Source organism: Vicugna pacos, chromosome 11 (genome assembly GCF_048564905.1).
Source record: "Vicugna pacos chromosome 11, VicPac4, whole genome shotgun sequence".
Lineage (NCBI taxonomy): Eukaryota > Metazoa > Chordata > Mammalia > Artiodactyla > Camelidae > Vicugna > Vicugna pacos.
In genome coordinates, this window is record NC_132997.1 from 22,737,608 (window position 1) to 22,764,318 (window position 26,711).

Here is a 26,711-nt window from a genome sequence, read left to right on the forward strand (position 1 = left end):
CCATTTTTTCAAGTTCTGCATCATTTTAGATGAAATGAGACAAATATGCTGTGTGATATGTTTCTAATCTGCTTTTACATTTTATTGTTAATATAAACAGCAAAGGGCCATATGTGTCTTTGTTTGGATATATTAACTTCTCTGCACAAGACACACAGGGCTGGGATATGGACAAGTGACCCCAGCAGGTTCCCACTCTCTCCTTGCAGGTCCTGTGAGACATCGACCTCCTCTCTGTTCTCTGCTGTGGACCATGGACCCAGGGCCCAGCTCAGGGGCTCCATCAAATCTCCCTGAGACCCTGCCCTTGGGAAATGCCCGGTTGAGATATGATCAAGAAAAGGACTTCAACTAGAAGGCAAACTGAAGACTTTGATCTTACGGAATCTGGTTTCTCCCAACAGCAAGACTGATGTGTGTGTGTGTGTGAATGTTGCCTGTTTGTCTGACATCCATGGAGCCAGCAGGATGCATGCCATTCCTCACATGGCCACCAGAAGGAGGGGTGTGTAACTGCTTATGACAAACACTCTGCTCCATTCAATTTAGCCTTCATCAGAACATGTTTTATAAACTCAGGATTTTTTTAAGGCATATAGATTTGCTTTTCTTCTTCAATCTCATTTGGAATCTAATGTAAATACACTATAATGCACAACTATAAGGTGAGCCACTGAGTGGAAGTTGTCCCTTGTGGCACACTGACATGTATAATTCTGTGTCCAGCCCCCATCTGTGTCCACCCCTCTCCCTTCCTCTCTCCCTTCAACCATCTGTAAATATCTAAGTAAAACACTTTGACAAGCAGTGTAATGTTTTAGAGATATTTTAAATAATGTTGCCCTTTGTGTGTGTGAGATGTAGATCTTTGGGTGCAAGTTGTCTGCTCACAGGACAGTGGGATTGTCCCTGAATCCCTAGGAGACAACTGAAGGGGGCAGTGGGTCTCAGTGGGAGCCACTCAAAGGGAAAGAGCTGCCTAGAACAGCCAAGGTGGATGGATCCACGCTGTCTCCTATCCCCAGAGCACTGGACCTGCTTTCCCCTGGGGAGCTTTGCCAAAATCCTGTGTATCCTAAAGGGCCAGAATAAACAACAGGGATTATAGGAACTGTGGGAGAGGGACAGGTTGTGGTTTTAGACCTGCTACTCTACATACAACAGCCTTCCCTGTATTGTATTATAATGAATGCTCAGGACCTGGGAGCAGAGTCTACACCTTGGTTTTGAGTATATTACAGGTTCCTAGCCCAGCACTCGGCCAAGAAGACATGCTTGTATTTCAGAATGAATACATTTGGGAGGGAAGATATGACAAGTTTGCAAATGTATTTGAAGTGGGGACTCTCCTGGAGCTGTCCTGACAGGAGGTCATCATAAGTAGTCACCTTTCTCACCTGCCAGGCCCGTTATACCTGATGGTCTTCTCATAGTGCCCCTCAGCCAGGACCCACCTGATCCCAGGTATCTCCCAGGTCACATCTCACCACCTGCTCTCATTTCTGTTTTCACTTCAGCTCCCTTGACTGCCTTACTGTGTAGCTCCCCACTCTAGTTCTCAGGGGACACCTCTAATTCCCTTAGGGATCCAATATCAGAATATTAGATCCGATGGACCTACAGTTTCATGATGGGACTGAATTTACAGATCAGTAACCACATGGAGAAACACAGCTCTGCATGACTGTTGTAATGGTGGGTTTCCCTTGAATGTTAAACTCAATGGCGTAAAACGAATATGTTCCATTTTTCTCTGCAATGAGCATCCATGCTGAATTTTACCCTTTCTCTCATAATGCTCTAAGAGACCTGACACACAGCAGGATGAACAGAATGAAGTTACATCGTGTTATAATGCAGTATAGAATAGTGTGATACTTCTGAAAACTGCTGTTATCCTGTTGTGCTAGAGTTATGTTAAAAAAAGTGTGTGAGTGTTATCCCTTAAATTTCTCATGTTTACATGAAATTCAGAAGATAGTGGTGAATTTATCAATTTCTTTCTCTACATTAATTTGGATGATCCTGGTTTTTTCTATTCACGCTGTTAATGTAGTGCATTACACTGATGTATTTTCTTACGTTGAAGCCTTCTTGCATTTCAGGAATAATTTGCACTTGTTTATGGTGTACAATTCTTCTTAGGTAGACAGATATAAATGACTATATATAAGTATTTTTCTGCCCTTCCAACCTCAGCTCAGCCTTCCTGAGCCCTGGTAGGGTGGCCGGTGATGGCCAGGGCACAACACTGAACCACAGAGGCTTATGCCTTGTCATTAGTCATGGTAAGTGTTATTACTAACCTCTGACTGTTGACTTACACAGTCGTGACTGTCAGACAGACCTGCACTCACCCATTTCCTGCCTCCATGCCTCACTCTCCAATCATTTCTTCTTGGATCCATTCACTTCTTCCTTAAATCCATCCTTCCTCACTCTCAGTGACAGCCTGACAGTGGCAAACTCTCTCAGTCTCTTTGATCTGGAAATGGTCTCATTTTGCTTTTACTCCTGAGTGACGGCTTAGAAGGAAAAATATACGGACGCTCCTGTGATGTGTCGCTTGGCATCTGAAGATGTCGTTCTGTCATGTGCTCTGCCCTGACTTGGTCCTGCTGCCTGGACTGCTGTTTGCACTCATTGTCCTCAGCCTTCCCTCCTCTGTGAGAAAGTCTTCAATTGTCCTTCACAGTAAAGCACAATGCTTCAGTCATACATGATGTACGTATATTCATCTTCATATTCTTTTTCACCATAAGTTACTACAAGATATTGAATACAGTTCCCTGTGCTACACAGTGTGAACTTGTTGTTTATCTATTTTATATATAGTTCTTAGTATCTGCAAATCTTGAACTCTATTTATCCCTTCACAGCCCCTTCTACACCTGATAACCATAGGTTCCCTCCTATGTCTGTGAGTCTATTTCTGTTTCTGTAAATAAGTTTTTTCTTTTTTTAGTTTTGACATATAAATTCTATCATATATCTCTCCTTCTCTTTCTGATTTACTTCACTTAGAATGACAATCTCAAGGTCCATCCAAACTGCTGCAAATGGCATTATTTTATTGTTTTTATAGCTGACTAGTATTCCACTGCATAAATATACCACAACTTCTTTATCCAGTCATCTGTCAATGGACACTGAGGTTGTTTCCAAGTCTTGGCTATTGTAAATAGTGCTGCTATGAATATTGGGGTGCAGGTGTTCTTTTGAATTATGGTTCTTTCTGGATATATGTGCAGGAGTGGGATTGCTGTGTCATACAGTAAGTCTAGTTTTAGTCCTTTGAGGAATCTCCATACTGTTTTCCACAGTGGCTGCACCAAACTGCATTCCCACCAGCAGTATAGGAGGGTTCTCTTTTCTCCACACCCTCTACAGCATTTATTGTTTATGGATCTTTTGCTTTCAAATGTCCCAGATTTATTTACATGTGAAATATGTTTAATACAGTTATGGTGGGTGTGGTTAGTGCATCTGACAGCAGCAAGACATTTTGAAGAACCGAATGTTGACTACAGTATATCATGCAAGGATATCTATATACACCCAAAAAGATTTCTTTTCTTAAAAAAAAAGTACAAAACATGTTAAAGGATAAATACAAGATACAAAACACAAAATGCAAAAGATAACACAGAACAATAAAACCAAAAAATATAACTCTCAGAGAACTACAAACATTTGGAAGGGACAGAGAAGTACCTTGGCTGCACTAAGAAAGCAGAACCATCGATATTAAAGACACTTATTGAAATGTCTGAACTAAAACCCCGGTGGACCAATGCTGAATTGCACAGCCAATTGCGATACGCTGGCTACTGCATTGACAAGTTCGTGGCTGGAGCTGTGCAGCACCCAAACGTTTGGCAGTAGCACCCAGAACAGGAAATGCCAACTCTCTAGACAGCAAAGGGTTAAGTCAATTGTGATTTTTTTTCTTCCTGTCAAGAGCCAGAGAAATACTTGATATTTTCAGTTGTGTCTTTGTAATAGTTAATAAATTACATGACAAAAACTTGACTATATACATCTGCTGGTCTAACTATATATTATAACTTTTACAGGAGTCCAGCCCTTTCATCACTTTATCTGCTGTGCTCTTTTATAAGCCAGCCTTGCAAATCTGCCCAGAAAAACCACCATCATCATCACCATCACCATCACCCCCACCCCCAGTTTTTTCCTGTTAGGATACCCTTCTTCCCTGTTCTGAGATGGAATTAAGGAAATCCAAGTTACTTACTGGATTTCTGCCCCAAGTTTTCATCCCTCACTGGAACCTGAGACATCTGCAAGGCTGCTTCCAACACTGCTTGGCTTGGCCTGGAGAGGACACCACATGCTGGAGTGTGACCACAGGATGGGTGCATGTGGGTGGGGCAGGCACGCTGAGGACAGTGCTAAGACATTTAAAAGTTCCTAATGTTCTGGAGACCTACAGTCACCTACAATTTAGGTAGTTAAATCTAAAAATTGAAAACACTAAAAAAATGTATTATCGTAGCCTGTGATTAGTTAACCCATTCAAATCTGTGACATACAAAATGGTTTATTGGAATTCAGGAACTGCCATTAAGAACTCTGTTTTAAAGGAACAGTGCAAAAAAAAAAACCTAACCCAAATTGAAAACAAACAAAAAAATGAACCAAAAAAAAGAAAACAACAAATCAAAAAACCCCAAAGCCCCTCTTCAAAACATTTTTCATGAAATACTGATACAAACATAGCAAAGAGTATAAAAATTTATTCATTTAAATATACACAAACTCTTTTCAACTCAAATACTGTTTTAATACTCATCGAGGATATAAAGACAAGGTAGAGGAGGATGTGGAGAGAGGATATATTGCAACAGCCTAGACTGAACTGTTAACTTTATTATACTGCAAACTTTTTGTAACAAAAATGTCTTTTTTCTTCCAATGTGGACAGGGGTTCTCCCAGCAGAGGTGCAGGGCTACTTCTTGGCCGAGCTCACTCTTTTGGATGTGATGAAGGCAATGCCATCCATGGGTCCACGTGTGCGCATTTAAGGCAGCTTCCATCTCAAAGGTCTTGGCTCACACTTTGCATGTTTGCTCCTACACTGGGCAGTGGCTGGCTTGTCCTCAGGTCCAGGCTTGTTCCCCCAGACCTCGTTCTCCTTGGCCATAGGCTGTCATTCCTTGAGTTTGTGGACAATGAAGAGGTGCTGGGACAGGGAGATGTACGACGTGTAGCCAAGGCCGCACTCCTGGCACTGGTGAGGAGCCATCTGACTTGCACTGCGGGATGTGCTCGTGGAACCGCAGCAGGGTCTCCGTGGTGAAGCTGCACATGAGCACTTGCGAACCTTGAAAGCGTTTTATCTTCAGCTTCTTCACGTGTTGGGTGATGGCTCCTCTGGCAGGCCTGAACTCTAGAACGGATTCTTCCAACTTCCGCTTGGGGCTGGGAAACTTGGCATCTTTTTTGTTTCCTCCTCATTGGTGACTTCTGTCATTTCTTTCAAGTCAGGATCCTTAATACCGTGCATGAGTTGGATGTGTTTCTCCAGCATCAGCCATTTAGTGAAGGTATCCCTGGAGTGTGCGCAGTGCGAGCAGGTGTAAGCTTTCCTGATGCCTTTGTGTTTGACCCGGTTGTGCTGGCAGAGGCTGAGGGATGAGCTGAAAGATCTGTCACACTGGTGGCAGAGGGGTTTCTTCATTTGCTTCCTGTGCTCCTTCCTCACGTGGGAAATGTAAACCTCTCTCCACACGAACAGGTAGTCACACTCCCAACATATCCACCCACAATTGGTCACTTTCTTCAGTTCCACTGATTTTTTTCACAGGTGATGGGGATTTCTTTCCCAGTTTCTCTTTCCCATTCATGGATCCGGTGTCTTTGTTTTGATTTGCTGAATTTTGAGTTGTAGGCCTAATGCTCAAAGGCAAGTCTATACCAAAGTTTGGAGGCCCTTCGATGCTTTTCAGTGTCCATGTGTAGACTTGATGTGGTCAATCATGAGTTGCTTCTGTGCATATAAAAGAGAACAGTCCAGACACTTGAAAACAGACACCTTCTGGTTTTCAATGTGTTGGTCACAGTGGCGATACAGCAGGGTTTGCAGTGTGAATACAGTGTCACACATGGAACACTTATATATTATTTTTGGCTCTCTGATCTTGATGCCAGGATGCTGTCTGTAGGCATGGGAATGTGCACTTGGGGAGGACTTAAATGCCACTGGACAGATAGGACACTTGTAGAAGACTTCACACTTGCATGTGAGACTTCAGCGCAGCCACGTCAGGGTACACAACATTGCAATGCAAACATCAAAAGCCAACTCTCCGCGTGAAGTGTAGATAGTTCTTGGTGACGTGGGTGTGGAAGTGCACCAACCTGCAGATGGCCCCGCACTCAGGGCGGGTGCAGGGAGATTTGTGCTGATGGATTCTCTAGTGGGAGGTGTAGCTGCACTGGTTAGGAAGCTGCATCTGGCAGTGCAAGTCTTTTGTCCACTCACATCTGCAGCCTGCTGGACGTGGGGAGTCAGCGATGTCTCATCCTGGAAAGCTTCTTTACACTCCAAACATTTCAGACTATGCCTTGGATAGCTTGGATGGGTCTTCATCCAGGGGCACTGCTGGAATGATGGGTGTGCTTGAAGGGGCTGATATGACTGTCCCAGTTATGCCAGACTGAATTTATGTTACAGTGTGGGTGTCGGCTCCCATGGAGTTCAGGAGAGTCGGAGATGAAGCAGGAGTATTATGTGACAGAGAAACAATAATTTGATCAGCTGAGATTGGCTTCAAAATCAAGTGGGAGCCCTGCATCACCACTCCCTTGTACCCGTGGGCATGGGACAGAAGGCTGTGCTTGTTGTTAAAGACAAGGTTCTTACCATAGTGGTTGCACATTACTTCGGTGCACATGCTGCATCTGTCCTAGTGTTGGGTCAGGCTCTTTTCCAGGGCAAAGGAGTCCCCACACTCCAAGCACTTGTACCCGCGGGTCTGTAACATGACACCCGTGTTGGCAGGAGGACTGAGGCTGGGGATGTAAACTGGGGCTGGGTTGATGCTGCGCAGCACCTTGTTGAAAGCTTCCACCACAGAACTCTGCAGGGAGGACACCACCTGGACCTGTGACATCTTTTTGTGTAGCTATGAGGCTGTGATGTTAATTATTTGCTGCTGAGGTTGGGTGAGCACTTGGCAGAGCTCGGAGGTGGCCTGGGCACCCTAAGGCTGAAGGTTAAGGTTGGTGAGGTGCACAGTCTTTGGCATAAGTTTGGCGTTGGCCAGGCTGGAGGCCAGCACCATGGCAGTTTGCTGCTGGATCGCATCGGTGGCTTTAATGATGGTGCTGCTGGTGCTCTGAATGGAGGCAGCAGATATGACCATGGCTTTGACTGTGGTGTTGGCGAGCTTCAAATTAACGAGTTGCAAGCCAGCCGTCTTCATGTCCAGAACCGGGAGGAAGGTGGTCACCAGTCTTGATCGTGACCTGTCTGGGGGTCAGCTTGGCAGGGGCAACAGTGTTGGTGAAGACCAGCAACTGCAGAGGAACCCTGGGTGGGAGGAAAGGATGGTGGCCAAGGCTGGAGATGAAAGAAGTGGCATCACGGATGCCACCATGGACCCCATCTGCTTGGAAGGCTTTTTTCCAGCACTGAGATCAACTTGAGGCATCACCCTCATCATCGTCCCCTTGATTTCCCCAGAGGACGTCTCAATGGTTTTGATGTGGACTTTGGGGACTGCCAGTGTTGACCCTGTGGGAGAGGAGGGCGACCCCTTGCTACTGTTCTCACTGGAGATGCTCCGGGGAACACCCGGCTGCTTGAGGGATGTTTTTTTCATCCCATCGATGAGACTCTGGGATTTGGGAGACTTTTCAATGGCTCTAGGGCTGTTGTTTACTTCTTTTGGTAATGGAGAGGACTCCCGGGAATTGGTCACGGTTCATTGGAGGAGTCGGAAGCAGACTTTTCAGAATCAAGGGCTCCGATCACAGCTCTACAGGAAGAAAGCTTGGAGGCTGGCTTGGTCCTCTACAGTACCATGACACCAAGGGAGGTGTCTTTCTTCTCAGAGCTCAGCTTCCCCTCATGGATCCTGTTTTCAAGCACATTTTCAGAGTTCTCCTTCAATCTATCCTCCATTTCTCACTTTAAAAGGTTCATAAACACTTAGATTTACAGAATTTGTTTTCATTTCCATTTCTCTCTTAACAACTGTGTTTTTATCTAGACTGCCTGATGTAGAGAATCCAGTTTTGCTTAAGCTTAAGATGTTTCCCTTCATTAATTAGCAAGAAGCAGCCAGACTACATACAAACTTATCTGTTACAAGGAAAATACATGGCCTGTCTAAAAACCTGTTGTATTTCAACATATTTTAAAAATGATTTAGAGGTCCATAAAGAAAAAAAAAGGAAAAGCTCTTCTAAGGAGGCTCACCTATAATAAAAAACACAAAAGAAAATACGTTGCCACAAGAGAAGGAGGAACAGGGAAGTTTCTGACTTGATTTTTGTTGATGGGGCAGGAGAGGAAAGAGTACATGTTGCCCCTCTTAGGAAACATGCAACCAGTCCCCTCTCTCCCTCTTCTTTATTCCTGTCAAGGTAGTTTTGAAATTATACATCAGCAAAGTAATGATAGAAATAGAATTTCAGAAAAGATTTAATAAAAAAACATTGCTAACATAACCATGTGCTAAGGTGCACAGTATTAATCACACATATTCTAAGTGACCATTCCCACCAAAAGCCACCACAGGTCCCCAGCTGGGAGTGAAGCACAAGCTTAGTCCTACGGAGTAACAAGTCTTGCAGCTAAAATACTGAGAGATTTGACAATCTTTAAATGTCTGTATTTCTAAACTATACTGGAGAGTGGAGAATATTCTGTAAGGGCAATAGCTACAGTCACTGCAGAGGGAAAGGAAAGCTGAATTTAAGAACATCTTGAACCAATTTCTAGGGAAGGGGCTGTGAGAGTGGGCCGAGGGATCCATGCAGCCTGCTCAGTAGAGAAGCGCACACCCATCACACAGGATAAGGGATCAGATCCTGGGTTCTGAGTGGAAGCCTCTCAATAAGCCAAATTGACCCTCTTCTGTCCCCACACTGCAGAACACAACATAGTGAGTGGCTGAGGTGCGGGAAAGAGTCACAGCATTTACTTCTAAGCAGCCTGCAGCAGGTACAAGGTGGGAAACAGTGTGGCCTATCTGGGCAATTTAGAAAGTACCCAAAGAGTCTGATAAATTTAAAATTTGGAGAATGTAGTTTTAAGTTTGGGGTCTTGCAGTAGTAACAAGTCATCATTCCCTAAATGATGGTGAGTCAAGAAAGACTGGTGAGAGAGGAGTTATATGATCAGATGTGCTCTTAAGCCAGTCAGCCATGGCGGCGGTGTGCAGGACTTCAGGAACGAGGATTCACGAGAGCAGCAAGGACAGGAAGGGTGGAGGGTAGACTGAGCCCTGCAGGAGGTCATTGTGCGGGGGGTGATGGGACATGACAGCAGAGCCTCCTGGGCTCCCTAGGCAGGCTGCCCTCACCACAGAGCAGCACTTACTGCACAGAACCACCTGCTTCTCTGTTTCTTTTCCACTTAAGCCTTGGGCAAACCAATTTCCTTTACATTTTGTGGTATCAGCTAGCTTTCTGCGGTTAGTCATAATAATCCCCCAGGTAACAAAGACATCTTAGGTTCTATGAATTCACAACACTTCCCACAACCTAAGGATCTTATAATATCTTTAGAGACAAGAGAGATATAGATGGATAGGAATTTATTAACATAGGAAAGATGGCCCAAAATAAATCACATCTAAGAACTCAAGTTAATTTCAAGAAGTATTACTTAAGAAAGACCATGACTGAAATTAGGGTGTATGCAAAATACAATACTTAAAAATCTTTAAATTTAAATAGCAAGCCCATCATTTTTTTTGGGGGGGTGGCTATTGAAGCAGACTCTTGCTCCTTCCCTTCTCTTGGCATATATTTCTCATTTGCCCTTAAAATCTCTGGATTTTAAGCAAATAAGGGAAAGGCTTGAGCTGAAGAGATTACATACAGGAAGGGGAATAAAGCTCTTGTAGGGCCTATGATAAGAACTCTGGTCTTGATCCTGAAAGCAGTGGTGCCACCAAGGGCCACAATGAAGTGGACAAGTGTGCATTTAGATCAGAGCTTGACTGCAATGTAAATATGGAAGAGATGGACAAGAAGGATTCAGAAAAATACACAGGACTTAAGACAAATGGAAACAGTAGAAAGCAAGACAATGGAGAAATGTCGATGGCAAAAATGAAATGTGAGTGGGTTGATAGAAGCCCTTCAGATCATGGTCTTGACTTCTAATCCTTCAGCCTCAGAAAAGAAAAATTAACTGTCCAACTATACAAAAGACCTCTCTCCACTCTTTCTTGCATCCTCAATGACTCCGGCTCCTAAGGGGGAAAAACCCTTCCTTTTATTTTAAAATCTGGCTCTTCTATGGGGTCTTTCTGTTAAAAAATATCCATATGTTCCCCTTTTTAAAGGAGACCATCCCAATAGCCAGAACCTGTCCACCTCTGTGCTGATTCAGCCCAAATGTCTAGACACTCACATACTTCTCATAGTTAAATCATGATGAACTAAATCTCACATAGTAATCCCATTTTCCTGGCCAGTGGGTAGATCAAAGAAAAGCAAGTAAGCCAATGTTGGCCAAGGTGAGGGGAAGGCTACTTTTTGCAGTGGGTGTGCAGGGGTCCTAGGGAAAAGAAACCATTGCTCTTACAAATAAACATATGGGAAGAGGCCACCTTCTTCCACTGGACATTAGTTAAGTAGACAAGACACGTAGCTAGAGTCAGCACGGGGCTATGAAGAGAGCTAGCAAAGACAAGATGACATGTAGAGTACAGCAGAGTTTAAAGACAGAAATTCTGAGTCTGATGCTCTCACTGAGGCTGGACTTTTCCACCTCAAGCCAGTTGGGCACAGGTTTTAGAAGATGCTCTCTTTGACCTCAACCAAAGGCACAGTGAATCCATTCCTCCATTAACCTGGGAGTTTTCTCATTAAACTCAGCATATTCTTACTTTGAAATGTACCTTCTAAAGTTCACCAAATATAAGAGGATAAGAAAAAGTCGTAAGTTAATTAGGTACTGAAATGAAGCAGTCACAATGAAATCTTTTTAAGACACATAAAGTCCATACTTACTGGACTCTCTTGGCAGAGACACTCAAGAAGTAGTGCTGTGTATGAGGCTATGATGCAATCCTCCATGTGTTTGCCAGCATGCTGAAGAGCTGAAAATATTTAAACCAAAAAGTGTAACAGTACATTAAAACACACAAGCACACACAGACCCACAAAAGCATCCAAGAAACCAATAGCTCTGTTATTTCCTTCAAAACCACTAAACATCAATAAATGGTGCTAGGAAAATGGGATATCCACACAAGCTAACAAAAAATAACACAGATGGAAGAAGGACCTTAACATAAGAGCCATAGAACCCTTAGATGAAAACACAGGACTAAATCTCAGTGGCCTTGGGTTAGGAAATAGTTTCTTAGATACAACAACAAAATCACAAGTGACAAAATAAAAAGTAGGTAAGTTGGAATTCATCAAACTTAAAGCTTTTGTGTTTCAAAAGACACCATCAAAAAAGTGAAGACAATTCACAAAATGTATCTGCAAATCATGTACTCGGTAAGAGTCAAGTCTGTAAAACATATAGAATTCTTATAACTCAACCAAAAACAGACAACCCAATTAAAAATATGGGCAAAAGATTTTGAGAACTATTATTGTAATTTATGGCAATACCTCTCAGTTTAACAAAGTGAGGCTAATAAAAGAACCCCCAAATTTCAGAAGTATAAAAACCTCTAGGGGTCCTATTATTTAGCTGCTTCTCTTTACAGATAAGTAAAAAGAAAACCAGGAAAGAAGAGCACAACTTGCCTGCATTGGACATATACATTCCTCACTTCCTAGTGAGTTCTTCCTCACTGTGAAGAACTCCTACATGCACTGAAATATCAAAGCTTATTTGCACTGAACTAGAGAGGCCATAAAAACAGCAAGTTTATAAAAATGTATGAGTTAAACATGTTTTGGAGGAAAAAGAACACATTTAATTTGAATACATCAAAATAAACATACCTTTATTGAGGTCAAGTTCTTCATCATTTTCCACCTGTTTCTTTTCTGTACCATCTATCTTCTCAGTTGACGCCCACCGTGTTTCTCCACTTGTTTCTTGCCTCTCCACTCTTATCATGTTGAGTGGTGGGAGCATCTTTGATCAACTCATCTGTTTTATTTTCTGCCAAATGGGCTGTTCTCTCTCACTCAAGGAATAGCTGATAAAGATGAGTTTTGAAGATCATTAGTAGAGATCACCAACCAGCATGAATATATCCAAAGCTAAGTCTCAATTTGCTTTTAAACATCACCAACCCTAAGAAGCATTTGTCTGGTAAACAAGGATAGATATCAATAAATGCCCCTGCTCCTCATCCAACTGAAGGCCAAAGCAAAAGAATAAATGCTGTTGAAATTCAATCAAGCAAATTAAGTGCACCTACTAATGATGCTGGCATTCTGTTTATAAGACTGAGAATCTCAACATTTTTTCTTAATTTGGATTATACTGAGAGGAAATTCAAGCAAAAAATACAAATGAAAAGTTAAAAGAATTAAACAATTTTTAAATCCTAGCAGCCTGGATAAATTAACTGGAAGGAAGAAAGAACATTGAAAAAACATAATATTGGGGGAAACTATTGTGGCTTCTTAAAATGAATTTAAAGGGATTAAGAGATAAACAAGAACCAGTAAAAGTAAAAAGCTAGTTCTCAGAGAAAGGCCTAGAACTGGACCTCAACTAGAATACTTAACAGTGGAAGTACAATTGTCAATGGAAGGACACACCAAAAACTGTAAAAGGGAACCCCTAAACCTCCTGCCTTCACTCACTTTATTTCCATGTGCTGCTGCAGTGCCGAACGTACAGAAAGCATTTCATATACTCACTGATATGACTGGGGAAACCCAAAGTTACTAATGACAGCTACAGCTACATGAAAACCACATGCCAAGGAGATCTCAAAACTTTGCTAAATATATACAAGCATGGTATATAAAATTTAATACCCTCAAGAAAATAAAATTTCAGCTTTATATGAAGCAGTATTTCTTAAAATTGGTTCCAGGTTCCCTAGGGGTCCCCCAAATCCTTTCAGGAATCTGTGAGCTCAAAACAGCATTCATAAGTATATTAAAAGGTCAACTGACTCCTTTCATTCTCTCACAACTACATGGTGGGGGTTTTCCAGAATCTACATGCCATGTGATTATGTTTATACACCAATGGCTAATAGAATGAGTTCCTGAATTTTACAATTTTTTGTTTTGACTTCTAATTTATCAATAGATAAAGCACACATAAACAAAAGTTACTTGGTATGCCCAATAATTATTATAATGTATACTTTATATCACATAAAAGTATACAGAATAAAGAAGTCCTGAGATCCAAATGTTTGAAAAGGAATGATAGGCTCCTAGTTATGACTCAAGAAAATGAGAAGTTGTTGAACATTAATACCTAAAGACAGAGATCAAGCATTTGTAGTTTCAGAAAGGCCAAAAGGATTAATGGGTTAGCAAAGGCTTTGGAAAAAATAGTAATAAAGAAAAGGTTCATGATCACTTCTCAACATGTGCAAACTGTCATTAAGGAAATGACAAAGGTAGCTAGGAACTGGCAGAAAGTATTATACTGGCAAAAGTGAAAACCAGTAACAGCCAGCACTGCCAAGAAGCAAAACCCCACATACAGTTTTACAGGGGAGTATAAATCACCTGATGAGGGAGTATGTGACAGGGGTGGGGCAAGCTGGGGACATCAATTTTAAATATACATACTCTGACACAATTCCTAAGCCAGGAAATTACTCCAAAGACATACATACTTTGATTTGAATGGTATGCCCCAATATTTAGGTACACACATCCTGGGCACAGATCAGACCAGTAAGTGATGCTGGAGGACTTGAACCAGATGGGATAAAGCTAAAACTTGATTTGTAATTTGTTGTTAATAATCTACATTTGATTCATAAACAAAGAGGCCTTGTTTCTGTTTTTTGCTAACAATGTCTAAGGAGTGATTACAGAAGTTGAAAACAGTCAGCAAAGTAAGTAAATAATAAGTAAGGGTACACAGTCTAACTGAGTGTCCCTCACACTGACCCGGTGAGAGAGGAAGAGGATGGGAGGGAAGGTAGGAGCGAGAGAAGGTAACAACAGATGAAGAAACTGGACAGATGTAAAGACTGAAAGTGTTAGTTTGTTTTTAAGTTGTTGCTTACTGCATTAAAGCCTGAACTGCAGGGACTTGTCCAGCCACCCTTAAACAACCACCTCCCTCTCCCCTACAGAAGGAAGAACCAAAAGAACGTGATGTTTCATGTTGACAAGACAGTGCCAATTCCAAGCATTATACTCAACTAGATTGACCAGTAGACCTAAACCCTACAAAATGTAAAATATGCCTGTTACCACAGGCGAGAATTAAAACAAATAAATATACAACTTTTACTGACAGCTAGAAAACAAATCAGTGTGCTATCATCTTCAGAATGGTTAATAACCAATTTATAATTATAAATAATGGTCTTCCCAAAGAATGATTTCACCACTTTTAGTTCTTATACCCTTTATTTTCACACATGGCCCTTCATGGCTCTCTTGTGCGCTCTAAGAGGTTATATTCATAAGGAATTGATTGAAACTCACAGTATATTGAGCAACTGATTCTTAAATCCAAAACTAAGATGCAGTCTTGGTCATCTTAACAGATCAAGTACTCATTTCTGAAATAGTCACTTGAACCCACCAGCCCTCGAATACCAAACCTCTGCCCCTGAGGTAGGTGCCGTGGAACCTGAAGCACACAGCTCACCGCTGTGCCCGTCACACCACCCTGCCCTCCTGCTGTGCTGCTGCCCCATTCTGAAACAGGGAATGGGAAGAGGATTTTTATGACACTAACAACGAATATGCATCAACACAAATATTAAAAATTAAAAAGGTATAGCTATTCCTGTATTGAGATACACTGTTGACAATAATATTTCTGAGCCAAGCTACCAGGCTGGTTTTTAACATATCAAGTGCTGAAAGCAGTTAAATCTTCACATGAATAAGTGAATTATATGATGGCAATTTTAAAATGATGACATTAAGAAAAGAAGAAACAAGGGGAGTAACTTATTTTTACATGTAATACAATCTTTCAGTGAGACTATATGAAGAAAATATGACCTACCATTATCATTAGTTAAACTGAGCAGCACCCCAGTGATGGCCCTCATGCCGTCTTCTCCTGCTCTGCCCATGTGATTGATGATATTCCGGTGAGGCAGAGGCTGTCAGGTAAGCAAATACTCTTCTCAGCACTGGTATACTGCTTAGTTAATTCTTTACAATGTTATAATGCTCTTAAGAGAAAACAAAATTTAGACTATTATGCTAAACACACATACTTACACTAAGAATGTCTACCTACTTGGACCTTACTGTTTTAAATTTATCATAAATGCTGCCAAATTAATTTTTTGTACTAAAGAACTTATAATGTATTACCTATTCAATTCTGAACCAAACGTGTCTGGTAATCAAACTAAGTGCTAAAATTTTGATTTATTTTGGGAAAACTTGATACTATAATTTTTTCTGAGCAAAGTGAAAATTATAAATTCAATGCAGATGTTTATAACTTTACTACCCACAGCTGTCCCCCATTTTACAAAACTCTCCAGCATAACATCCTACTATAACCCATCCCCAAACAAGTTAAATATTTAAAAGCTAACACTGGGCACTTCTGAATTTCATTTATAATTTTTTTCATTTCAAATGTAAGTTCTTAGCTTAGGTAAAGAATACTATTTATATTAATATTGCATAATAACCTTGTATAGATAAATATTAAATACTTCATAAACATTAGAACAAATCAAGTTTTTTTATGGAGGTACTGGGGATTGAACCCAGGACCTTGTGCACGCTAAGTGTGTGCTCTATGCTGAGCTATACCCAACCCCCCACATCATATTTTTAACATGAGGTCATTTAACTGATATGTCTCCTGGCAGTCGTACAAGGGTATCATCTATATCCAAGGATTCTCAAGATGCTACCCAAAATAATAAGGAAATATAATCTTTAAGTGGGTCTAGTATTTCTGAAAACTCTCTATAAGTCCATTGATTTAAAAAAAAGTCTAGGAGAGATGAAGTAACCTGACTCTGCCAGCTGAGTCTTCATGTATTATAAACCACACAAAACCCCTAAAGAAATCTGTACTATGTCTGATTGCTCTCCACCTGCTCCTTAAAACATACTCTTTGGTTAAGAAGCAGTTCCTTGTGTCTGACATGAAATAATTTGTTCTTTAGAAGTTTGGGGATGTTCACCAGAATTGCCATGCTGTTACTGTTAACTACAGGCTTTAAGGAGCACTGAGCTAATAAATCTGCTGGGAAGTGAGGTAGGAACAGCAGGAGAATATTTAATTGTTCAATATGCTGTCCCTGCTTTAATCAGGGTTCTGCTGAAAATTTGAAAAAGCCAGATGAGTGGTCTTTCACAAACATCCAATTCTGACCTCTACTGCCTCTTCTAAGACATCTGACACAAAGGTCCTAATCACAAAGGTTCCTAACTGCCTCCTTTTAGAAGGCACGTGTCAGGGGTCGTGAAGTACACAAAAGACATTTTCAAACTAAGAAACAGATTTTAACTTGCAAGAATATACTTTGGTAAGGGAGGGTAAACTTGGTTACAGGACAACCAGAATATGCCTTAAGGCTACTAAGTGTGATATAATTTATAAATATAAGACAAAAAGAGATGACAAGGGAGCCTACAGATTGAAAGCAAATCTAATAGTAACTAGAGACTCCTAGAAATTTGAGACTATTGGAAATTTGAATAATGACTATATATATGATAATATTAAGCAATTAATAATTTATAAGGTATGAGAAGGGTATTGTGGTTATAATTTTAAGAGTTCTCTTTTAGAGATTATATACTCAAGTATTTATGGGCTAAATGTTTTGAAACCTGTAATTTGCTTCAAAATAATATAGAAGGGGGAATGGATAGGGTTATACATGGAAACAGGACTGGCCATGACTGCTGGTTATTCAAGCTGAATGAGGTGTACAACAGGGGTTATGATGCTACTGTCTGCTTTTATCTCTGTTTGAAATTCTTTGAAATAAGAGGTTAAAAAACAGACAAATGAGTCAGGCTGAAATGGGTATTTGATACTATACTAAGGATGTTGGATATACATCCAAAGAAATAAGGAATCACACAGATTTGGAGTTTGGGATTCTTGTTAAAAAAATAGAGATCTGTGGAAGGTTAACCCCTGTGGTACTGGGATTGTACTGGACAGGCTAGAGACCAGAGAACCAAGGCAGCGATATCAAGAACTGGGCTAGAGATATTAGGAAGAAGCTGCTATAATGAGCTAGAACCAGGGCTGGAGACAGACTTGGAAACTTTACATGCACTGAGGAGGATGAAATAATGCTATCTGCAGCAACATGGGTGGACCTAGAGATGATCATATTAAGGGAAGCAAACCAGAAGGAGAAAGACAGATACAATGATACCACTCATAAGGGGAACCTAAAAAGATGTCATGAACCTATTTACAAAACAATAATTACTCACAAAAACTAACAGACATAGACACTTTTATCTTTGGTAACATATAGTTACCGAAGGGGAAGGGGAAGTGGGAGTCATAGGTTAGGAGTTTGGGATTAGCAGACACATACTACTATAAACAAAATCAATAAACAACAAGGTCCTACTGTAGAGCACAGGGAACTGCATTCACTAGCTTGTAACAACGTATAATGAAAAACAATCTGTCTATCTATTGATATCTATCTATAACTGAATCACAATGCTGTACACTAAAAACACAACACTGCACATCAGTTTGAAAGGAAAAAACAAAGAAAGCATGACATTTCAGAAAAACTTACTTAGCTGATGAAACAATGAGTTGGGAATCTTTATACGCTATCAAGTAGCTTTGATTCTCTGGATTATGCACTGTTACCTAAAAGGAAATTTTTTGAAATTTCATGGCAATCCATAACATTCATTCATTAATTCACGCACCACACGCAGTGCTCTAAAAGACATAAAGATGGAGAAGGACTGTCAGCCTTTGTCATCTAAGGAAATAGCAACCCCCGTGTTCTAAATTGAAAATAATAGAGCTATTGCTTTACTACAAAATTAAAACATCACTGTTATAATTGCTTGTTCATAATTAATATATTCTGTACTATACATTCCCAGAAATGAATTACCAAGCATTTTAAAGATCAGAAAAGAACAATCACTAATTTAATAAACAAACTAATATTTAAAGTTCTTAAAGTAGATTCATCTAGAATTTTTAAAAATTATATGTTTATCAACTGTACTTGAAGCACTCTAGAAGAACCAAGAAATAATTTCCATTTCATCTATGCCAGAAACTTTTCATTCATAATAGATCATTTTCCCACAGGTGTTTCAAAAAAATTCCCTGCTAATCCAATCTGGCCAACACACAGTCTATGTGTCTTGAAATTCACTGGCAGCATAAATTCTAGTCTACTCTGAACTTGGTTAAGTCATTCAGAAAAGTCAAAAAAAAACACACATATACTTATGGAATACAGTTCAGAAGTACTCTTCAAAGCCAAATATTATTATAAGTTGTGATTATAACAATGTGACTAAGTAGTTACATCAAGAAAATTCTTATTAATTAAAAATATAACAAAACTTGACTGCATTTAACTATTATTTTCTACAAACAAGTTCATGTATTTAAGCAGGATTCCACATTAAGGAAAGAACTAAAACGTTTGGCAGTATGAACAAACGACATGCATGATTTCATATGGCGCAACAAACTTAAAAAAACTACACTGCTCATTTAACATGTTCTTTAACTTTGGTTGCTCAAGAATGCATTACAATTTCAACTTGGATTAGTAAACGTAAAACTCTAGGGATGTTTAATATGAAACTGTGACAGTCTCACACACAGAGTCATATTTTAGATTAAATAATTTTCCCCCATTATTACACTTTCTTAAACTCAGAAACATCTCTCTGCTCCCCATAATGAGGCTACTAGTTTCTGTTCATCTTCATCTTTACTTATATGATCCACACATCTTTCACTAGGAGAAAAGAAATAAATATACATTAGCATGTCTCATCACTTCAATACTTATCCCCTTAACTAACATATAAAAGCCATCTGTACACATGCTATGAATATGCTAGAACTTCTCTGAATACTATTTATTCTAAGTTTTATTCTGTGAGATGTTAAAATATGAGATTGTAATTTATTTTTTTTAATTTCCATAACTTCCCCATATCAAAGTGTTAATGGCTTTATCTTTAAAAGATTTTCAAGATGCTACTAAAAAGAACAGATCTTTTCAAACTGATGCAATTATTCTTTGAAGTATGTGAATTTTCTTCAGGCTTTAAATAATATATTAAAATGTTTTATGTATATATATCATACCTTTACAATATGACCCAGACCACCCAAGAGCCAGAGTTCTTCTTTAACAAGTCTCCTGCTCATTTTGAAGTAGGAGACAGTAACGTGTCCATAGCTAAATGTCCAGTCTGAAAATCAGAAGCACCATTAATGCTTATTGATGCACAACAAGAATTCTGAAGCAACAACTATAGAGATTTTTATTAAAAAAAAATACTGCATGCAACCAGCCCATAGTATTTTGGGGGGGTTGTGTAATTAGGTTTGTTTGTTTATTTACTTTTAATTTCTTTTTCAATGGAGGCACTGGGGATTGAACCCAGGACCTCATGCATGCTAAACATGTGCTCTACCACTAAACTAAAACCCCACAGTATTCTTATAACACACTAAATGTCTTTTTCTGTTAACCTAAACTTACTTAAATTGGTATCAGAAAAGTCTTAAACTGAAGAATTTTTTTTTAACCACTGGCTTATTTCAGAGAAAATCCATTATTTCCAGGAGTCGATCATTTGCTAGTTCAATAAAATACATACTGGTACTGTTATTTCTACCATATAGAGGCTCAAGGGTGAGGCAGATAAACCAAAGTGTACATGTATTTCAACTATAGATCAATATATTGAATTAATTTACCACAAAAGTTGTAACAAGCACCATTGCATGAAGAGGGTGTGGGTGTCTAAATGCCTGATGGTAAAAATTGGTATCTTACTGCTATGCTTTGTATTTTTCTGTTTTGAAAATGAGCCTGTTTTCATGTATTTATCAGTTAACTGTGTTTCTTCTACTGTGAGCCCCCCTGTCAAATATTCCTTCCTTATTTTCCACCAAAGTTTCTTATCTTGTTCATATTGTTCTCTATATTTTCTTATATATTCTGAATAAAAATACTTTGTTACTTTTAGGGTTTCAGATTCACCAGTTTTAAACTTTACACTGCAGCATTAGCAAGCAGATTGGATACCCATCATGTGGCCACCATGACAGTATTTATACACAAATAATTATTTAGGACTACAACTGGAGGGAGCACAGAGCACTAAGAGCCTTATTTATAAACCAATCTACTTTTTCTCTTTCTTTATTTTCCTTTAATTTTTATTTTTCCTTTTTATTGTATTTCTGAAACAAAACAAAACAAAACAAAACAAAACCACAATCCCAATAAAGGGCAACCTGGTTCCTGCTGCAATAAAGAAGCTTTAGTCTAACAAAAGAAATCTTTAATTAAGCAAAGCTGAAAAGACCTGGCATTCTTCCCAATGTGTCTTTCCTTTGAAAGAAACTTTACATTAAGTCTTCCTGACCTATATGAAACTGAATATAAATTATATATTTAGAAATGTAAAAAACAGATCTAGTCAACAAAAATCTTAGTATTATTTGATTTAGAAGAGATCTAATCACACAAAACAACTTTGAGATTAATGTAATTTATAATATAGCTCTTAATACAAACATGAAATACATAATACTGCATTTCCACAAAGTGTGGGTCAGAAGTAAAGTAGTCTAATATTTTCTGAGGCTTTCATTTATAACCTAGTAATAGCAGGACTTCTGTTATTCTGTCCACAATCTCTACTTTTCCAATAAATAAAATTAAGCCACTAAATTTCAGTGAGGAAGTCACAAATAAGCTATTAGAAAAGCCAGAGACTTTCAAATTATGAATGAAGATAGAAACTGATTAATTAATTTATAATTCATTACACAAACATGAAACTATAAAGTATATTTCACTTACTGTGGCACTCTGAGGTTTACTACCAGTGGCCCAGGTAGTTCTTCTGAGTCTGGATGGTCAAAGTCTGGCATTACATAGAGCTTTTGTAGGAAACTAGAGAAATAAGAAAAAAGGTTAACTGTTTCCACCCTAGTGTGGTGCCTTATAAAATTACCTCATTTTAAAAAAATCATACAGAATAACTGAAATACAGAAATACACATCCTAGACAGAGGACAGACAGTACCTGGCCCCATAGCAGACATGGTGTCACTGGGCTTTCCTGCCACAAAATCAACATGTGCACTTCGGTAAAAGGTCCCATGTCCCAGCCTGTCTCCTGATGGCTTTATGTTCTGCGAATGTAGAAATGGTACAATCAAAAGAGAGGGAAGAGGGAGGAGAGAACTGACATGAGATGCAACTAAAGTTTTAACTTTTCAGAAGTCACAGCTGGTTCTATATTATATTTATCTTAGGATACTGTAGCTTTTCTTTTTCTTTTTGAGGTATGGTTGGCACACAACATTAGGTCAGTTTCAAATGAGTAACATAATCATTCCATACTTGTACATATTGTGAAACAGTCACCGCAAGTCAGTTGATGAGTCCAAGCTGTTACTGTTTGCCACTTAACAGGCCAATAAACCAAGAGAGGAGTTGCTGGGACAAGGAATAAGTGACTTTATTCAGGAAGCCAGCAGATGGAGATAATAGCAGACTGCTGTCCCCAAAAACCTTACCCGAGTTCAAATTCAGCTTTCTTTATACTAAAAGGGGAGGGGTTGTGGTTGGTTGGTGCAAACCTCCTGGAACCTGAATCCTTTCTTTGCTGCTGTTGATCTGGTCACAGTGTTCCTATAAATCCCCACAAGACCAATGTTCTTCTGTGTTTTGCAACTTTTTATTTCTATATGAATGGAAAGGTGTTCTTCTTTAAGGGTTAGAGCCTCGACAATAGGCTCTCCTGTACATTTCAGGCTAGAGACAACATTCTCTTAGTGATTACTTTGTAGCAAAACCAATAGAATACAAAGCTTAAAATACAAGAAACAGATCCACATGGAGTCAGGTCTGTTCTTCCCTATTTGAAGTCTAGATGAACTTTCATCACCATACACATGAGAATTTTGAAGGTCAACTCTCTTAGCAAGTTTCAAATATGCAATATAATATTATTAAGTATGGCCACCATGCTGCTTCTTACATCTCCATGCCTCATTTGTATTAAAACTGAAGTTAGTTTCTCTTCACCTTCACCCATTTCTCTGCACTCACCTCCTGCCTCTGGAACAACCAATCTGTTCTCTATATCTATGAGCTTGGATCTCTTTCTTAATTCCACATATAAGTGAGATCCTCCATTATTTGCCTTTCTCTGAGTTATTTCATTGAGCATAATGCTCTTGAGGTCCTTCCATATTGTCACATGGCAAGATTTCATTGTTTTATTTGGCTGAATATTCCATTGTACACCTAAATCACCATTTCTTTATCCACTCATCTGTCATTGAACACTTGGGTAGTTTCTACATCTTAGGTGTTGTAAATAATGCTGCAGTGAGCATATGGGTGCATATATCTTTTCAAGTAAGGATTTTCCTTATATGCATGATCATGACATTGAGCAGTACACCAGCAATTGACCCAACGTTAACTGACTGTAATTCAATTTTTTAAAAAAAAGTTAAGTGCTTTCCTTTTCTTTGGATACATACCAGAAGTGGGTAGCAGTGTTGTATGATAGTACTGTTTTGAATTTGTTGAGAAAACTCCATTCTGTATCCATAGTGACTGCACCCATTTACATTCCCATCAATAGTGCACAAGGGTTCCCTATTCTCAATATCCTCTCCAATATTTGTAATGTCTTAGCCTTTTTTGTTGTTGTTGTTGATAATAGCCATTGTATTCAGTGTGAGGTGATATCTCATTGTGGTTTTCATTAGCACCTCCTTGATGATTAGTGACACTGAGCTTCTGTTCTTGTACATACTGGCCACCTGTATATCTTTCTTAAAAATTATTTATTTAGATCTTCTATGCATTTTATAATCATAGAGCTTGTTTATTTTTTGTTTCCTATTGATTTATATGACTTCTCACATGTTTTGGATATTATCCACATGTCAGTCATGATTTTCAAATACTTTCTCCCATTCACAGGGGGCTTTTTTATTTGTTGATGGTTTCCTTTGTTGTGCAACTTTTGAGGTTCATGTGATCTGACTTGTTTATTTTTGCTTTTGTTTCCTTTGCTCTGGAGGCAGATCAAAAAAAAAAAAAACTATCACCAAGGCTGACATGAAGAAGCTGACTGCCTTTTTTATTTCTAGAAGTTTTATATTTTCAGATCTTACATTTAAGGCTTTAATCCACTTTAAGTTAACTTTTGTGGATGGTGTGAGATGGTGGCTCAGTTTCCTTCTTTTGCTTCTGGCTGTCCAGCATTCCCCACCACCATTTACTGAAGAGATTGTCCTTTCCCCATTGTATATTCTTAGCCATTTGTTGTAAATTGACGGAAGTAACTGATGATACATGCATAGGTTTATTCCTGAGCTCTGGATTTGGTTCCATTCACTTGTGGGTTTGTGTCTATGCCAATGCCATCCTGTTTTGATCACTATAGCTTTGTAATATAGTTTGACATGAGGGAATGTGATGCCTCCATCTTTGTTCTTCTTTCTCAAGGTTGCTTTTGCTATTGGGTGTCTCTTGTGTTTCCATACAATTTTTAGGATTGTCCTATTTCTGTGAAGAATGCCATTGGATTATATTAAAGATTGCAGTATGTCTGTAGACTTTGGGTATATGGACATTTTAACAATATTAACTTTTTCAGTCCATGTGGATGGAATATCTTTTCATTTATTCCTGTTGTTTTCAGTTTCTCTCATTGAAGTCTTACACAGTATTATGGATATTGTTCACCTGAACTTGAGTGTGCATCAATTGAGGTGAAACAAATGACTAGTTGGATATTCTAATTCAATTATTCCCTGTGCCTTTGAGAATCAGATTTGCCAGTGAGGAAGAAAGGAGAAACAGATGTCCCAGAAGAGGTTAAGTAAAAATCTCACAGTTCTCAATTTGAATCGGATGTATCTGTATAAACAACAGAGAATTTTCTCAAATATGTAATATCTAGCACTTCCTAGGGAAAAGACCTAGAATCAATGATCAAGCCAGAAGCAGGGGGGATACCAGTGTCAAATATTTAGTATTCAATATTATTTCCCACTAAAAGAAACTAAGGTTTACTGGAGAAATGACTGATTCTAGTCCTGGGCAGGAAACATACAAGATAAGCTTGAAACATGTTGCCAAACCAGATGTCAAGGAAGCATTCAGACTACAAGGATCACATCAAAAGAACTTAAAACCTAACCTGAAGGGGTTCTAACTGGTGACAAGATGAGACAGTTTGAACAGCAGCAAATACAATAACTGCAGTGCACTGTAATCTGTCAAATAGGTTTTAATCCTTGACTTCATTTTGGTTTTTAAAATTCATTATCTTCGCAAGATGACAGAGTAGCAATTCATTGTTTTGATAATGGATAAGTGAATGAAAACAAAGAAGCATCTAACCTGCCTTTCCTCTATGAACTGCTTCAATGGGTGACCCAACAGTAGATGAAGGGAAGTGTCTCTTTACAAAATTAAACCAGCTGATAAGTGAAAAAGAAATGATGTAATTAAAATATCATCCTTCTTCACCCCCAAATGGATTAACCAATCTAAGCATTGAATGTCATTGCTGCTAACACCTCAAAAATAGACAGACAACTTGACTTTTTGTCATTTGATGAAACAGCACACCAATATCTAGGGTCTCATCAAACATCTTGATCTTTAGTCTGATCAAGCCTCAGAATACCCACCTCAAGACTCAGCTCAGGAGTCACTTCTTCCAGGATGCCTCCCATGGTTGCTCCCAAACTAGATTAGGCACCCCATCTGTGCGCCCAGGGCCCCCGGGCTGGCTACGTTCTCCTGTAGCATAGATCTTACTCAGCCCACTTGTCTGTCCCTGCCACACCCAGTAGGCAGGATGGGCAGCCTGCCAGAGCTCTCCCAGAGAGTGGCCTTGGCCCAGCTGGAAACCATCTCATCAGCCCTGCCCAGCCTCATGGCCCTAAGGATGGTCCCATTTCTTTCTCCTCCACTGCCTGCTTTCTCCAGATGAAATTAATTTTAAAGTAATTAAGCCCAGCAAACCATAACTGATTGAGTAAGAACTGCTGGTGGCTGGCAGAGCTGTGAAGCATCACTTCTGCCTAAGCCTGAGTTTGGAGGGCAGTGGGGTAGGGGCCTGATCCCAGGTCCACACTCTTGGGGCCTATCCACCCCGTGGCAGAGATAAACCCCTCTGAGCATCCAGGCACCTACTGAGACTGTCAGGAGACTTCTTAATGAGATTAGGCAGAGCCCGAGAGAGCTCTGTCTCATGTGTGGAGGATTTCTATTCAATTATTCAGAGCAGGACAGAACCTGCCCAGGAGGATGCGGGAGCCCTTGTCGATAAGGCAGCTCACTCCTGCCCTCCTAATTCTGCCATGGTCAGTCCAGCCCCTCAGGGTCCATGGTAGCCTGGGGCAGAGTCCCCACCAGACAGAAGGAAGAGCAGAGCTGGCCTGGGGCAAGGGCAAAGCCAGGTCTCTCGCTGCCAACCTGGGATTTCTCCCCCTCCCTGGGAACCTAGGTGAGCTCTGAGGGGTGACCACAAATGAGCCATCCCTAAGGCAGCAGACAGCCCTGCCCACAACAGGGTGTGGGGAAAGGAAAGAATCTCCCAAGTGGAAAACGCAAAGTCTGGGGCCAAGGTTATGGGTTGTGGCTACATATAAAGTGTGGGCACGGTGTGTAAGGCCAAGACCCACCACCCACCGCCTTCCTGGAAATAGGACATTGACACACAGTGAGAGGAAGGACACAGTGAGGGGAAGGACCTGCAGGAGGCCACAGAGCAGTGCACTCCACCTCCTGGCCTTCAGGTCCTCCTCCCTTCATGACTTAAGGGTGTGAAGGGAGGTCCCAGTCACACCACATCCACAGGGACCCTCAGGAAACCTGGAGGGGGGAGGGGCTCAGACCCAGGGTCCTCTCCCTTCTCACCCCAGAGCTTCTGCCCTACCAGGCTGGTCCCCACCCTTCCCTCACTGCCCCAAACACCACCCACAGCTCAGGTCACTCTTTCCTCCATGCCTGAAACACACTTCCTTTAGTCAAAGCCTCCCAACCTTTGGGCTACCACAAGTGTTCCTCCCCCCAAAAGCCTTCCCACACTGCCCAGCCACCTCTGGTCTCCTTCCTGACCCCATGAGCACAGCACAGAGCTCAAAGCCTGGCTCTTT

General features: G+C 40.0%; 1 pseudogene; it reads right to left on the reverse strand.

Moving 5' to 3' along the window:
• Positions 1-4,737: 4,737 nt before the first annotated feature.
• The window catches only part of LOC140699208 (zinc finger protein 532 pseudogene), a 33,306-nt pseudogene continuing 11,332 nt past the window's right edge, over positions 4,738-26,711 (reverse strand).